Raw genomic sequence first — 17,162 nt, forward strand, 5'->3', positions numbered from 1 at the left:
AAGTGGTTTGTGTGCTTAAGCCCGTGTTTAATCTTGCATTGGGGAAAGTGACTAAGGTATTTTATTATGGATGCCATAGGGATTAAGGGTTGGGCAGGGTAGATACTTTAATTCCCGATGAACTGCTATTGAGAGTGCTGAGTTCTTAAAGGTGTTGGGGAAAGTTACGCTGATTAAATAGTGCTTTGGTCAGTCAGCTGGTAAGGATGTGGAGTTAGTCCAGACTAGCAGTGACATTACCGAAGTTGCGCTGTCTGATAGGTTGGAATGACCCTGGAGAGGTGGGGCCATGGGCAGTCCATATTTTTAGAGAGGGGGGGATGTAGCTGAGAGTGAAGACATTAAAGACAAGATGTTCTCGTTTCTGCGAAGTGAGGGAAAGGAGCTGTCTGATGTGAAAGATCTAAGGGGTCCTTCAGTGGTTGATTTAAATTCTGACCTGGCTTCAGTTACTAGATCACTGGTTGATAAATGCAGAAATGTACCTGCGGAGAGCCAAAGTTATTGTAGGCTGGGTGTGTTCTCTGGGATCAAGCCCACACCTAATGGGGAAGAAGAATATGAGGTCTGGGCAGAGCAGACATCTCAGTCACTGGATGAATGGTAATTCTCAGAAAATATGAAAAAACTGAGACTGGTAAAGAGTTTAAAGGGTCCAGCAGCTGATATAGAGAGGTTCCTAAAGGCAGAAAACCCATTAGCCACATCAGCTAATTACTTGCAAACTCTGGAAGATGCTTTTGGCTTTGCTGGAAGTGTAGCCGATTTTAGGATGAAGTTTAGGCACACATTCCAGGAGGAAGAAGAGAAGTTGTCTTCCCACATTTTCGTATTGGAGTAGCTGCTGCACTGTTTGTGCCACGACGGGGGCAATCAACCATCTGGAGGAGTAGCTAGAGTGACAGGAAGCCCCAGATTTGCTGAAGTGCCCAATGACCTGGCCATCCAGGTGGACGGCCCTGAAGATCAGGAAGAAGAGTCACGCTTACCTGTAGGAGTGCTGGTGAGACCTGAACTGCAGAAATCTTTGGGTGTCTATGCAAACAGGGTAACAGTGATCGTCAGGAAAGCCTCAGAAAGAGATGTTACCCTCAGATGTGGCGTGCCGATTGCCCCTTTTTTTCCTGTGATGGTAGTGTCTAGCTTTCTGGGGAAACGGATGAGAAACCATCTCCTGGCTCAGGGAAGTTGATGTTGAAGTCATGCAATTTTGTTGACTTACCAATACCCAAGGAAAGGAAAAGGAGATTAACTGAGAAGATGTTGGAATGCAGAGATGCCTTTCTACTGACAAGTCTGATGTTGGTTGCTCCAAGAGTACTTGCCACACTATTAAAGTGACTGAGGACACCAAGAGAGGTCTTGTCGGCTGGCACCAACAGAGGTTGAAGATGTTTGGCAACAACTACTTGGGCTGAAGGAGGCTGAGTTCAGTCATGGAGCAGGGGGACCTGAGCTGTCGGAAGGTATGAGTGGTAGACAGGAGAGGCATCCTCTAGTGGATAGGAAAGGTCACAAGGAGTGGCTGAAGCTGGAGAAACTGAAGAGGAGATAAGGAAGTCTCAGGGAGTCAGGAAACCCCTAGCTGGCTGGCAGAGGATGCACCTGGGAAACAGTGTTCTGTCCATTCCCACGGTGAGATATGCCACTTCCATTTACAAATGGACTGGGGGGTCCTGAAATCACAAACTTCATTTGAATGCTGTTATTAATAATGGTTTAATAAGTTCCACAGTTATGAGGACATGAATACTTTTGGTGGAGGGGGGAGGAGTGTAATGTCTTGGTTAGGATTTCTACTGCTATGCTTTAGGTTTTTCATTTTAGCAATTTTCTGCAAAATCAGTGTGTCCTGCTGGTAGAATATTTTTGTTTCGGCTAAAGATAAGTAGCCCTGCTGTTCAAATTAGGAATGTTGTGTTAGCCAATCAGGATGGTGGGATCTGGAGAAAGTTCTAGAGAGAGCAGGGCGGAAAGAGATTTGTGATGGACAGTAGTCTGGTGTGGGGGCTTTTTGGCGGGAGCTGTGGAGCAGGACAGAAGGGAAGATGCCACAGAATGCCATGGGAAGGAGATTCCTTGTTGAAAGAAGTGCTTTGTGGCAGGTCACTGGCTCCAAGGAGGAGAGCTATTACTCCTGAGAGAGAGAGCGAATTTGTTCAAGATGGACTTTGAGAGGAGTTTGGATGGTAGCTGGTGCTTCCATGCAGACTGTGCGTTGGACTCCGCGAGTAATGGTTATATGTGGCTTTGGAAGAGATGAGCTCCAACGTTTATGTGCAGATTTAGATGGGTTTAACTGTAATGGCCCTTTTATACATTTTTCTTTCTTTTAATAACTGTCTGATAAAGCTGAAATTTGTAAATATACTTTCTTTATCATTTTATGTGGTGTACAATCTGTTATTTCTTGACGACCGATAACTGTGTATGGACAGTATTTACATACTATTCGCTCAAATCGAGGTTTCTTTAATCGGAACATCACGACATTCCTGTTTGGTTGAACCCCAAGTTATACCGACCCTAGACATACATTGTTTATGAAAGGTGGCCTTCTCACTGCCAAGTTACGTGGCTGTTAGCCAAGTTAGCTATCAAGCCATGTCTATATTCTAGCCTGGTGAAAGGGTTACAATGTCATTTCCTCTACACAAGTGTAAAGAGAATGAAAGAATTGTTACTCCAGATCCAGAGCAGCTAAAAAAACCCACAAAAGATAAAGAACACAATAATAATAACAATACACAATAAATATACAGTAAACACATAAAATACATAAATCAATTGTATGTCCATAAAGTGATACTAGTCTGTACATCAGGTGTCTGATGAGAAATAATAAAGTAGTGGTGGAGTTAACGGGTGGAGATGTTGATCAGCCTTACAGCTAATTGTTAAGCTGGAAAGTGTGCCAAGGATGTTATAATCGTTAAGCTGGAAAATGTGCCAAGGACGTTATGAGGATGTTGTTGGGACACAAGGAACTGAGTTATGAAGAGAGGTTGAGCAGGCTGAGATCTTACTCATTGAAGCTCAGAAGAATGAGGGGGATGGGGATGAGGTCTATAAAATCATGAGGGACATGGATAGGCTGAATGCAAACAGTCACTTTCCTAAGCAACACACTCATAATGCCAGAGGAACTCAGCAAGTCAGATAGCACCTAGGGAGAGGAATAAACAGTCAACATTTTGGGCCAAGACCCTTCATCAGGATCAAGATTAGGACACTCATCCATAGATGCTGCCTGACCTGCTGAGATCCTCTAGCATTTTGTGTGTTTTGCTCGAGCTTTCCAGCATCTGCAGAATCTCTGTGGTCAGTCTTTTTCCTAGTATTGGGGAATCAAGGACTAGAGGGCACAAGTTTAAGGTGAGAGGGGAGAGATTTAATAGGAACCTGAGAGACACTTTTTTCACCCAGAGGGTGGTCTGTTTATGGAACATTTGCACAGGTACATAGATAGGAAATGTCTTGAGGGATATGAGCCACATGGGAACCTCATTCAACAAGGATAGGCGGGACCAAAAGCGACTGTTTCTGTGCTATATGACCCTGACAGCTGATAAGTAACAATATTTACCAATTTCCTAAGGAAAACACACATAGCAAGTCCTTTATGACATTTGATTGTTGCGTGTATATGAATAGCTGGACTTGGATGAAGACAGCCAGAATTAATCAACAACTTTTTCTTAGCCAGCCTCTGATGAATGACAATGACTCCTTTCTAGTCTGGTGTTGTGGGTTCAGAACTATGGCCAAGCAACTCCTCAGAACAGTGAACTGGGAAGAAAGGGAAGACTGGTCAAGCTGACCTTGGACTAGTGGAAGATCCAAATCCATATTACTGTACTAGCTGGGCCATACATCCAGTCTGAGCTCCCAGTTCATGATACTATGGCAAGAATAGGTGCTACCTATGACATGCAAACCCATTGGCTGGTGACTGAATATTTAACAGTAGGTGTCAGTCCAGAAAAAGAGAAACAACAGGCAAAGAGATTCAATGGATCCAAATTTCATGTCTTTACTTTATTTGGTGGTTGCATTTCCCCAAACTCTTCATCATTTGAAGTGACTTGCAGTGGTCCTATCTTTCTATCCATTTGGTCAAGCAGGGAGAAGTTTCTAGTAGACCACAAGCGATGCAGGTGGATGCTTTCCTGGTGTCATGGATTCTTGATTACCTGACTGGCAGAACACAGTATGTGTGCTTGCAACGCTGTGTGTCCAACAGAGTGATCAGCAGCACTGGGGCTCCACAGGGGACTGTCTCGTCTCCCTTTCTCTTCACCATTTACACCTCGGACTTCAACTACTGCACAGAGTCTTGTCATCTTCAGAAGTTTTCTGATGACTTTGCCATAGTTGGATGCATCAGCAAGGGAAATGAGGCTGAGTACAGGGCTATGGTAGGAAACTTTGTCACATGGTGTGAGCAGAATTATCTGCAGCTTAATGTGAAAAAGACTAAGGAGCTGGTGGTAGACCTGAGGAGAGCTAAGGTACCGGTGACCCCTGTTTCCATTCAGGGGGTCAGTGAGGACATGGTGGAGGATTACAAATACCTGGGGATACGAATTGACAATAAACTGGACTAGTCAAAGAACACTGAGTCTGTCTACAAGAAGGGTCAGAGCCGTCTCTATTTCCTGAGGAGACTGAGGTCCGTTAACATCTGCCGAACGATGCTGAGGATGTTCTACGAGTCTGTGGTGGCCAGTGCGATCATGTTTGCTGTTGTGTGCTTGGGCAGCAGGCTGCGGGTAGCAGACACCAACAGAATCAACAAACTCATTCGTAAGGCCAGTAATGTTGTGGGGATGGAACTGGACTCTCTCACAGTGGTGTCTGAAAAGAGGATGCTGTCTAAGTTGCATGCCATCTTGGACAATGACTCCCATCCACTACATAATGTACTGGTTGGGCACAGGAGTACATTCAGCCAGAGACTCATTCCACCGAGATGCAACACAGAGCGTCATAGGAAGTCATTCCTGCCTGTGGCCATCAAACTTTACAACTCCTCCCTTGGAGGGTCAGACACCCTGAGACAATAGGTTGGTCCTGGACTTATTTCCTGGGATAATTTACATATTACTATTAAATTATTTATGGTTTTATTACTATTTAATTATTTATGGTGCAACTGTAATGAAAACCAATTTCCCCCAGGATCAATAAAGTATGACTATGACTAACAGGGGTAAAATCAACACTCTTGTTAACAACCAAGTCAGGGAAGTGATAACTCTGCCCTGGCGGTCAGCAGTAAAGAACTTGACAGCAGTCAGTGAAGCCAGAGTGGCCCACGGCCAGCGAAGGACAACTTCGAGGGCTCCAGCTAAGGGAGAGAAGACAGCACCAGTGTCACCTGAGGCAGAAGATCAACGTTCTTGAAAATCAGAGAACCACGGACTCCGAGAGCTCAGAAAAGCAGAGAACCGTGGACTCCGAGAGCTCAGAAAAGACACCCGTGGACTCCGAGAGCTCAGAAAAGCAGAGAACCATGGACTCCGAGAGCTCAGAAAAGCAGAGAACCGTGGACTCCGAGAGCTCAGAAAAGCAGAGAACCGTGGACTCCGAGAGCTCAGAAAAGCAGAGAACCGTGGACTCCGAGAGCTCAGGAAAGCAGAGAACCGTGGACTCCGAGAGCTCAGAAAAGACACCCGTGGACGTTCTCAGTGTTACCAATGGAGTCGGGTCTCGAAGCAGATAGTTATGCACTGCATGATTAACTGTGTGTGAATAAAACTGCATTTACACCAGAATCCACATACATGCTTGTTTGCCTCAAAACTATGAAAGGACTGTGGAAATTACAAGGGATATTGGTCAAGGTGCTCAGAGAGAGAATTAGGAACAGAGGTGACTGATGAGGCCAATGTGGGAACCACAGATGGTTCCAGAAATGGCATGTAGATGATTAAATTGAGGAATAGTCCACTCCTTATACCACTAACGCCAAGGTCTTATGCTCCCAGTACATGAGCATTTGGGTCTCAGTGCCATTTTAGATTAGATTAGATTATGAGGACATGCAGTCCTCTTTTATTGTCATTTAGTAACGCGTGTGTTAAGAAATGATACAATGTTCCTCCAGAATGATATCACAGAAACACAAGACAAACCAAGACTAAAAAAACTGACAAAAACCACAGAATTATAACATATAGTTACAACAGTGCAAAGCAATACCGTAATTTGATAAAGAACAGACCATGGCCACGGTAAAAAAAAAAGTCTCAAAGTCTCTCGAAAGTCCCATCATCTCACGCAGACGGTAGAAGGAAGAAAAACTCTCCCTGTGCTGAGCTTCCAGCGCCGCAAACTTGCCGATGCAGCACCCTGGAAGCACCCGACCACAGCCAACTCGAGTCCGTCTGAAGACTTCGAGCCTCCGACCAGCCCTCTGACACCGAGCACCATCTGTCGAGCGCTTCGACCCTGGCCCCAGCAACAGGCAATAGGCAAAGCCAAGGATTTGGGACCTTCCCCTCTGGAGATTCTGGATCGCACAGTAGCAGCGGCAGCAAAGTGGGCATTTCAGAAGTGTCTCCAGATGTTCCTCTGTGCTTCTCACGTCCGTCTCCATCAAATCAGGATTGTGCACGGCATCCTACCTACAAATGTGATATCATTTCGGAGCGGCCGCACATGCTGCATCGCGCCGCCATCTTCTCCTCCTCTCCTTTGAATGTTCTTTCTCCACTTTCAGCAACCATGGACCAGAGATTCCTGGGACCTAGTTGGAACTTTGAAGTTTCTCAAGGAGGCTCTGAGTACGTCCCCTGTGCACCTGATAATCTCCTCCCTGAGAGGGCTCGGTGACAAGGACTACACAGTCAATGGACAGAAAAGGTTGTGTTTCTGCAGAAACTCAAATCCTCAACAGAGGTAACCCAGCTCCCACTAGTAATTTTCTGTCTGACAAGAGTGATCGTGTAATCAGCACATCTGATGCCGAGGATAATTTATGTGTTTTAGGGAAAGTTCTGAGACACCCCCAACATCATAGTGTAATTAAAGCAGTATGAATTCATCTTTGTTCAGTCAAAGGTGGTATATTCGAGTCATACGATAAATACAAATGAATGAAACCCACTGAAAACAAGGCTAATGCTATCATGAAAGTGTCAAGTTAAGGTTAAGTTCGTGGCAGGCATACATACATAGAGCACAGTGTATAGCAGCTGCAGTGTACATTACAAACATGACATCTGCAAACAATGCCACCAAAGACAATGCCCTTCAGACAGTTCACAGAACTACATCTTTTACTACTACTCTCAGATAGGATTCTGCTACTATTCGAATCTGTGATTTACGTTTTGACAGTGTGTTTTTGGGCCAATTTAGCGAGCTGGCGCTTTGCTGTCTCTGAGGGAGTTCAGTGAGTTTGAGTGGAGTATGTCGCCAAGATGCAGAAAGCTCATGATCAACTCCGTTTCTCGCCGATCTTGCTGATTAGGGTGTTGAGCAAGATTGAAATCGATGAGGACGAGAGCAGAAGGCAAGTGGGTGGTGAGTGCTGTCTACCTGCATTCCATTGGTCTCCCTCTTGTTCTCTCTAGATGCTGCCAGAGTATTGTAGCAGAATCTTGGGTCTGGGCAATATTTAATGGATGTGGTTTGGGGACTACTGTTCATGTTATGATGTGCTTCTTTCTGGTTACTCCTTTTTTATTGCTATTTTGTGCATTTTTGATTGGAGCAGACTGGCTCTGTAATCAACAAACTACACAGCACTAAACTAAACTGAACTGAACTGAATGTTCTCGGACTGTTTCAATGACTCTGTGGTTCGATGTTTTATATTTTGTGTTTTTCACTTGTTTCTTGCCATTTGCACAATTTGTGTTTTTTTTTGCACATCAGGTGTTTGATATTTTTCTTTGAACATGGTGGATCTTTGTTTCGTGGCTGTCTGTGGGAAGATGAATTTCAGGGTTGTATACTACATTCATAATTTGATAATAAATGTAATTTGAATCATAAGCTAATAGACTTAAATTAATATAAATTACATATAAATTATTAACTAAATTAACCTTGAGCAGCAGCAGAATTTTTCTCCTTTCTGAAAATAGAACACAGACAGGAACAGGCCCTGCAGCCCACAATGTTGTGCTGAACCACCTCAAAAGTAAATCAAATCCTTCCTACCAACACAATGTACCTATCCTTTCATTTTCCTCAAATTCATGTGCCTATCTAAATGTCTGTTAAAAGCCTCTAATGTGTTTGCCTCTACCACCATACCAGGCATCCACCAATCTGAATAAAAAACTTACCCCTCACATCCTTTTTGAACCTACCCCCTCTCACCTTCAATACATGCCCTCTGGTATTAGACATTTTTCTTTAAAATGTTATTTTTATTGAAGGAATGACACAATACAGAATACGTAGTGCATTACATTTTCCTCCATTTTACTTTTATATCTTACACTTAAACAAAACTCCCCTCACCCACTCTCCCTGAACATACCATGGCAGCTAATATATTTACAATACAACAATTCACAAATACAAGTACAGACATTTCACAGCCATGCCCCACATTCCTTCAAGACAAAGGCCCACACACATCCACAACACCTCAGATGATCCAGAATATACTCATATTACAACGAACAACCACCCTATGAGGTAAACCATATGCGCGTTAAAAGGGGGAAAATCCCCAAGTACAATCAAATGCCCTCAACTGGTAGGTAATTCCATAAGACTCCCAAAATATGACAAGAAAGGTCCGCATTTTGAATAGAACATTTTCACAGACCCCCTCAGAGTAAATTTAATCTTTTCTAGTTTCAGACAAAATATTACGTACTCTAACCAAGCAGCAACAGATGGGGGAGCGGCAGATTTCCAGACCAGCAAGATTCTGCTACAGGCCAAATGTAAATGCAATGCTATCCGACTGGTTTGCATTTAAACCCAAAGCATCATCTGCCACACCAAATACAGCTATAAGCCGGCAAGGTCTCAGTGTCACCCCCAAAACCTCACTGATAATTTTAAAAACCAGTGCCCAATAGCCATCAAGCCAAGGGCAAGACCAAAATGCATGCACCAAACCAGCCGGAGAGAAGGAACACTTGACACAGCCAGCCTCTGTCCTGGGATATATGTCAGCAAGCCTGGCTTTACTTAAATGTACTCTGTGTAAAACTTTAAATTGTATGAGCCCCAGTCTAGCACATGATGATGAGGAATGGATTCAATGCTTTTGCCCAATATTCCTCAGCCAGATCCATACCGAGGTCATCCTCCCACCTACTCTTAGTTTTGTTTAGATCTTGAACTCCCAAAGACATCAGCTGAGAGTATAGTTCAGAGATCAGCCCTTTATCATTAAAGCCAAGAGTGAGTTTTTCCCCACACCATAGCAGGTGGTAGATCAGGAAAAGAGGGAAATGTTTCCTTGACAAAATGGCAAATCTGCAGGCATTTAAAAAAGTGATTGTGCAGAAGACCATATTTACTGCACAGGTTATCAAAACTATCAAATATATTATCAGTGTACAAATCCTTAATGCACATAAGACCATTCAAACCCCATTGTCTAAAAACTGAATCGAGTGTAGAGGGAGGAAATAGATGGTTTCTATGAATGGAACCTAAAACTGAAGCTGATGTGAACTTATAGTGGCAGCGAAATTGATTGAAGATTTTGAGGGTGGAGAGCACGACGGGGTTAGATGTGAATTGAGAGAATTTCAAAGGCAAGAAAGAATACACTAAAGCTGGGAGAGACGAGGAGTGGCAAGACCGTGACTCAAGCAGACACCAGATTATATCTGGCCGGTGGAGCCAAAATAATACTTTTTGAATGTTCGATGCCCAGTAATAATGAATAAAGCTAGGAAGGCCCATTCCACCTACATCACGACCTCTTTGGAGAATGCACTTATTAACTCTTGGGACCTTATTTTCCCAAATAAAGGAGGTTATAGTTTGGTTGACTGACTTGAAAAATAACTTAGATAAGAAAACTGGCAAGCACTGGAACAAATAAAGAAATCCGGGAAGTATAGTTATTTTCACTGATTGAATTCTCCCAACTACAGCAAGAGGTAAACTGCACCATCTCTCAAAATCAGCCTTCATTTGGCTAACCTGAGGCTTGTAGTTAGCTTCAAACAGAGTTGTAAAAGAGCGAGTAACGTGTATTCCTAGGTATACAGATCCATCTTGAGATAAAGGAAAAGGCAAAGATTCCTGTTGGATCTGTAGGGCCAAGTTATTAATGAGAAAGCATTTGCTTAGTCCTGATGAAGGGTCTCGGCCTGAAACGTCGACTGTACCTCTTCCTAGAGATACTGCCTGGCGTGCTGTGTTCACCAGCAACTTTGATGTGTGTTGCTTGAACTTCCAGCATCTGTAGAATTCCTGTTGTTTGCTTTTTTGAAGGTTCAGTTTATAGCCAGAGAAGGCTCCAAATTGACCTAATAATTACACAATAGCAGAACTGCTACCTACAGGGTCGCTAACAGTTCAAATCTTCTGAAAAGATTAGCTGGTGTGTATTCAGGTCAGATATTAATGATAAAACCTTATTCACAAAGTGGACATTGTCCCAATTAGGGGCATAAACATTTACCAAAATGACAGGTATCTGAAAGAGAGAGCCAGAGACTATAATAAAGTGACCATTAGGGTCACTGATTACATCAGATGGTGTAAACTGCATTCTTTTGGTGATTAATATTGCCACCCCCCACCCACTATTAAATCTGGAATGAAAATCCTGACTTTACAGAGTCTATTATGGTCTTCCATTCTTATATGTGTCTCTTGTAGAAATAGTATATCTGCTTTTAATTGTTTCAGGTGAGAGAAAACTTTAGATCTTTTAACAGGACCATTGAGCCCCTTTACAGTCCAAGAAATAAACCTCACAGTGTGGCCTCCATCAGCAGCACCCACGTTAACCATATCGAAAGACACACAGGGCCTACAATCCAAAACAGTGCCAGGGCACAAACTGCACACAATAACGCACAATGAAAAGAAAGTCTGGCTCATCCGTAACACACAAAAGAATAAGCTGCCATGGTGATCCCCCAAAACACTCCCCCCATCCCTTTACACAAATAAAAGACAATTAACCCCCAAAACCTAGATCTACCTCCCCAACTGAGGATGATCACAGGCATTACCAAACAAAAAACTTCCAAAGCGTTCCCCATACAACCAAAACTTGCAATCTAATCTAGGATGGCTCCCCTCCTTAAAATTTGTACACTCATTTATTCTACCTTTAATATAGATAGGCTAAAGATAACACAGGCCAAGCAAAACATTAAAAACAAAAACTAGGAAACTAAATGCCAGAGATGCAAATCCCAAATATTTACATTTTGCTGGTTGAAAGTTCCTGTTAATCAGATTCCGCAGCATAACAGTTCAACCCGATCGCTTTCCATAAATTAAACTGGAAAAAATGAACAAAGAAGTGGATTGTGAAAATTAAAGTTTGCCTCGGCGGGAGGCCCCTTCAATGCTGCATGAATAACCTGAAAAAAAGTCATTGCTCTTCTCGTTCTTCTTCTCCCCAGCGCGAACGGTAAAACTCTTTGGCTGCCTCTGGTGTATTGAAATTATACTTTTTACCCCATCATGGGTGACCTGGAGCCTGGCAGGATAAAGAAGCCGAACCTGATCCCTTTCCCGTAAAACAGGGATTTCACCTCCTTAAATGCTGCTCGTTTTCTCCCCAGCTCAGCACTAAAATCCTCAAAAAAACTCCCGGTGCCCGCGGAAATACAGCCCGTTTTTGTCTACTGATGATGCGTTGCTTATCTTGAAAGTAGTGAAAGAGAACCAGGAACATTCTTGGTCTCGTTTGCTTGGCTTCAGGGATGCCGAATGCTTTAGGCCCGACTCGGTGAGCACGTGAAAGCACGAGAGGCCTTGGGAATAAATTTGTCCCCAGCACCTTGTCAAAAAACTGGGTCATAAATTTAACAGGGTCCGAACTTTCCAAATTTTCAGGAATGCTGACCACTCTCAAATAGACTTGGGAGGAGAAGATGGCAGCGCGACGCAGGGCGCGGCCATTCCAAATGAATATCAATATGTGTAACTAGGGGTGCCGTGCACAATCGGATTTGATAGGGACAGTCGTGAAAATGCAGAGGAACATCTAGAGTAACTTCTGAAATGCCTGCTTTGCTGCCGCTGCTACTGTGCAATTGAGAATCTCCGGAGACGAAGGCCCCAAATCCTCAGCTTTGCATATGGCCTGTTGCCGGGGACGGGGTCGAAATGCGCGGCAGAGATGGTGCTCGATGCTGAATAGGTGGTCGGAGGCTCGGAGTTTTTCGGACGGACTCAGAGTCGGACTGTGGTCAGATGCTTCCGGGATGCTGCAACGGCAAGTTGGCAGCACTGGACGTTTACCGTCTGCATGAGATGATGGGACTTCCGAGAGACTCTGAGACTTTTACTGTGCCATGGTCTGTTCTTATCAAATTACATTACTGCTTTGCACTATTGTAACTATATGTTATAATTATGTGGTTTTTGTCAGTTTTTAAGTTGGTTTGTCATGTGTTTTCACGATATCATTCTGGAAAAACATTTTTATCATTTCTTAATACATGCATTACTAAATGAGAATAAAAGGGGACTGCATGTCCTCATAATCATAATAATAATAATTCAATCTCCAGGACCAATTTTCGAGGTCATCTAGCTTCCCCTTCAGAAATGTGTTTTCACTCTGCAACACTGCAATGGCGACTTCAGCGCTCACCAGTCGGTTACTGTAATCACTTAGGCCGTCTTCAACCTCACAAATATGTTCATTGTATGACTCATAGTAAGACATAATTTGTTTCATGGTGGCATTCACTGGTGACAACGCTTCTTCAAGTTCTCTTTTCAGGGCAGAATGCACCGCTTGCGTCATGTCAGTAAGAAGTACTAAACAAAACCTCTCAAGGTCATCAGGTAGCGCAGGTGCAGGCCCAGCACCGTGCAACAGCGCCATAACCGTAACATCAGCTTTCTTGCTTGAGGCTTCGCTGTCTTTTTCCTCAATTTTACTTCAGAGGTGTATTTTATTTGCCATTTGAGTGTCCAGCAACATTCGGGTTAAATATGTTAAATATTCAGTTATCTCGATCGTACGGCAAAGATAAACAGGTAGATTTTCAATAAACATCAGGAGCCACACTCACACACACCTACTCACTCCATGCTCAACCCGGAAGTCCCAGTATTAGACATTTTTACCCTGGGAGAAAGATTTCCCCCCCTCCTTTTTTTACTCTATCACTGCCTCCCATAATCTTACAACCCTCTATCAGATCTCCCCTTAGCCTCCATCTTTCCAGAGAGAACAACTCAAGTTTATCCAGCCTCTCACGATAGCCTATGCCCTCTAAAACAAACAGCAGCCTGGTAAACCTCTTCTGTGTTCTCTCCAAAGGCTCAACATCCTTCCTATAGAGGTGACAAGAAAAGTATGCAGAGTCCTGTAACTTGGCTGATAAAAGCATTCCATAAGTCTTCTTAACCACAGTATCAACCTGTGTATCCACTTTTAGGGAGCTATGAATTTGGACCCCAAGATCTCGCTGCTCAGCAAAACTGTTAAGGATCTTGTCCTTAACACTGTACTGTTTCCATGCTTTTGCCCTACCAAGTGCAACTGCTCACATTTATCTGGGTTAAACTCCATCTGCCGTTTTTTTTTTTAATAAAAGATTATGAGAACACTCAGTCCTCTTTTATTGTCATTTAGAAATACATACATGCATTAAGAAATGATATGTTTCTCCAGAGTGATATCACAGAAAACAGGACAAACCAAAGACTGGCACTGACAAAACCACATAATTATAACATAGTTACAGCAGTGCAAAGCAATACCATAATTTGATGAAGAACAGTCCATAGACAGAGTAAAAAAAAAGTCTCAAAGTCCTGAGTCAATCGACTCTCGAGTCCCTGATAGCAGGCGGCAAAAGGGAGAAACTCCCTGCCATAAACCTCCAGGCACCATCAACTTGCCGATACCTTGGAAGCAGCCGACCCCGAGTCCATCCATCCGAAAACTCCGAGCTTCCGAGCAACCTCTCCGATACAGCCTCCCGTGCGCCTTGGACCTCTCCCCAGCCGCTGAAACACGCAAAGTCGAGGATTTCGAGGTCCTCAGCTCCGGAGATTCTGGTTACCACACAGTAGCAAAGCAGACATTTCAGAAGTTTTCCAGATGTTCCACTGTGCTCTCATGTCTGTCTCCATCAAATCAGGATTGTGCACAGTCTCCTACTTGACAGATAACAGATATTCATCACTGAAGTGGCCACGCTCACTGTCATCGCGTCACCATCTTCTCCCCCCATTTCTCTGCCCATATCTGCAGTATTATTCATACTTCACTATTATTTCAGATTTTTGCCTCATCTGGTGGTTGCAGCACCTTCCCATGAATTTTTAAACAGAATAAGAAATAAAATTGGACTGAGGCACAATAGAAAGTCAAAGGCTCTGCTCAGAAACAGACTTTGGCTAAATAGTCTGTGCTATTCTGCCTAGTTCCATCTAACTGCACTTGAAACATAGCCTTCCATCTCCTTCTCTCATCCATGTAAGCATCTAAACTTCTGTTAAACGTTACAATCTACTACTTCCACTGGTAGCTCGTTCCACATCTGCACCACCCTACGAGTGAAGGAGCTTCCCCTCCTGTCAAGGGCAATGAATGCTGAGTGGTGAATCTTTTCTGGCTCCCCCGTTATATGGGGACAACCGAAATCTGGTTTCAAGTTATGATCTCGATGCTGCCATTGGCCATCTTATGGATGATGGACAAGAATCACCTACATCATTTGCTTTGAATACAGCACACAAATTGAGAAAGCAGCACAAGCAAAATTCTTCAGTGTGAAGAGATTCCAGCAGTTCTGCTGATTTATCATAAAATCCCAAGTGAGAGCATAGGTGCAGGAAATTGTTAAAGTTTTTTTTGAAAAATAATGATAGAGGGGAAACAGTGGTCAGAAACACATTTCAGAGACATTTCTATTTGAACAGGAAGTCTCATTTGAGGAAATACAGACAGAGGAACTGGGAGAAGAGAAGAGTTCTTACAGGAGTCAGGGTGGTTTAAAATGTAATCAATAGGTTTGAAATGGCTTAGTGAGTAGCTAGCCTGTCTCCTCGTGAAGTTCCTACAGTACTGTAGATATCACTACAGTGGGAGCTTACCTCTCCCCTCCCCAATACTCAAACCCAGTCTGACACAAATTATGCGAGCCCACTTCTCAGGGGTGATGTGGTGAAGGGGGAATCGTTAGGGTGAATAAAGGGAGAGAACCTATCACCCACACACGTATCCATCAGTATTCTTCTCCCTTGGCCCATCCTTCCCATCTCCTCCCTTTTCTATTTCCACCCTCTCCATCCCTTCCACTTCACCTTTCAGCCTGTAATACTAACCCTCTCCGACAATCCTCTCATCCCAAACTTGGCTCCATCTGCCAATTTTTTCCTCCCTCTCCTTGTCTGTTCTCTCACCTCCAACCTCACCAATCGCCCCCCTCCCCCCCCCACCCAACCACCACCTGGCTCCATCTCAGTTCCAGTTACAGAGTCCAGCATCTACTGCCTCGTGTCTCAACTTTTGATTTGAAAATTATGGCTCCCTTCACCCCCACCCCATGCACGACAGATTGTGCATTACAGGGAGAAATGCAAATTTCACAGTGGTTTGACCAAGTTTGGACCAACTAGAAGGCACAACCATTCCAACGGCTTAGAAGGCACAATTAGCAACTGCCTGGTATAAATACCTGTTCATCACCACAGAAGTAAATTAAAACCAAGATACACAATAAATCTTTTCTATTGCAGAAAATTCAGTAAATTTCTTGCCACTTCATTGCTGATGGAGAATGTTTGAAAAACAAGTGGCAAAATGAACCAAAATGATATTCAATTCACCAAAAAGTTGAAGGTCAAAGTTCAGTGTAACACAAAATGCTGGAAGAACTCAGCATTGTGTGTTACTCTGGATGCGCCAGAATCTCATGTATAGGTCAATGTTCAGTGCCATTTTCAAACAACCCCCAGTCAAAATTCAAAAGCCCCAAAAAAAATCACTGCTATTATTATGAAAATGTTCCAAATTAACGTTTAACCAAAATATACAAAAATCACTTTTGAAGTAATTTCAATCTGCATTGGTTTCATTACTCAGCACAGCAAGATCTTAGATTGTTAAAACCAATAGACCCTTTCAGACATCTCAACCCTCCCGGAAGTTCCAGGAGTCTCCCGCATATCGACAGCAGCTCACTGACGCCCGCAAATTATATACAATATCCCAGAAATTGTGTTTTTTTTTTGAGAGGGAGAGGGGTAAGAGCGAGAGATCAAGAGAGCAACTGACATAGTGAGAGAGTGACAGAGAGAGCATCCTGATTGGTCTCTCTTTGTGCTAAGTAGACCTATCAGTTTTCTCTGTGGGCGGGCTTTACAGTCAACCTCTCTCTCTCTCTCACATTGTTTGTCAGTTCAGTTTAGTGTCCTGCAGCACCATGGCAGAGTGTTCCAAAAAGAAAATATAAAATGTATGTCACCCCAGACTACACTAAAGTTCACCCCTGCCAAAAAGGGGTCAAAAATAATGACAGTGTTGCTCGCTGCACTGTTTGCAACAGTGACTTTTCTATTGCCCATGGTGGGTTAAATGACTGTAAAAGACATGCTGAGGTGAGGTTAACAGGTGTCATTCATTCATTAGCATAGCAAACATTATTTAAACTAGCTGCCTATCTATTACATAGGACAATATAATAAGGATACACCTTATGCTTTCATTTCTTTTAGGGACCACAAGATATTAGTGAGGCTAAGCACAGGGAAGGCTGCTCAAGTATTTCAGTTCTTTTCAGCAGAAAACCAAAGTCTGACAGAGAAGGTCACTAGAGCTGAGGTGTACTTTACATCTTTCTTCGTTGAGCATAACCAGGTGTGTAAGCACACAGGCAAGCTATTCAGAAAAATGTTTCCTGATTCAGAAATAGCAAAAAACTATGCCTGCTCATCAACCAAGACAGCAGCTATTGTCACATCACAGTACAAGTCTACAAAAGAAATAGAAAAGCTATTTGCATTAGCATTTAGCTATTAGC

Source organism: Mobula birostris, chromosome 3, assembly GCF_030028105.1.
Source record: "Mobula birostris isolate sMobBir1 chromosome 3, sMobBir1.hap1, whole genome shotgun sequence".
Taxonomy (NCBI): domain Eukaryota; kingdom Metazoa; phylum Chordata; class Chondrichthyes; order Myliobatiformes; family Myliobatidae; genus Mobula; species Mobula birostris.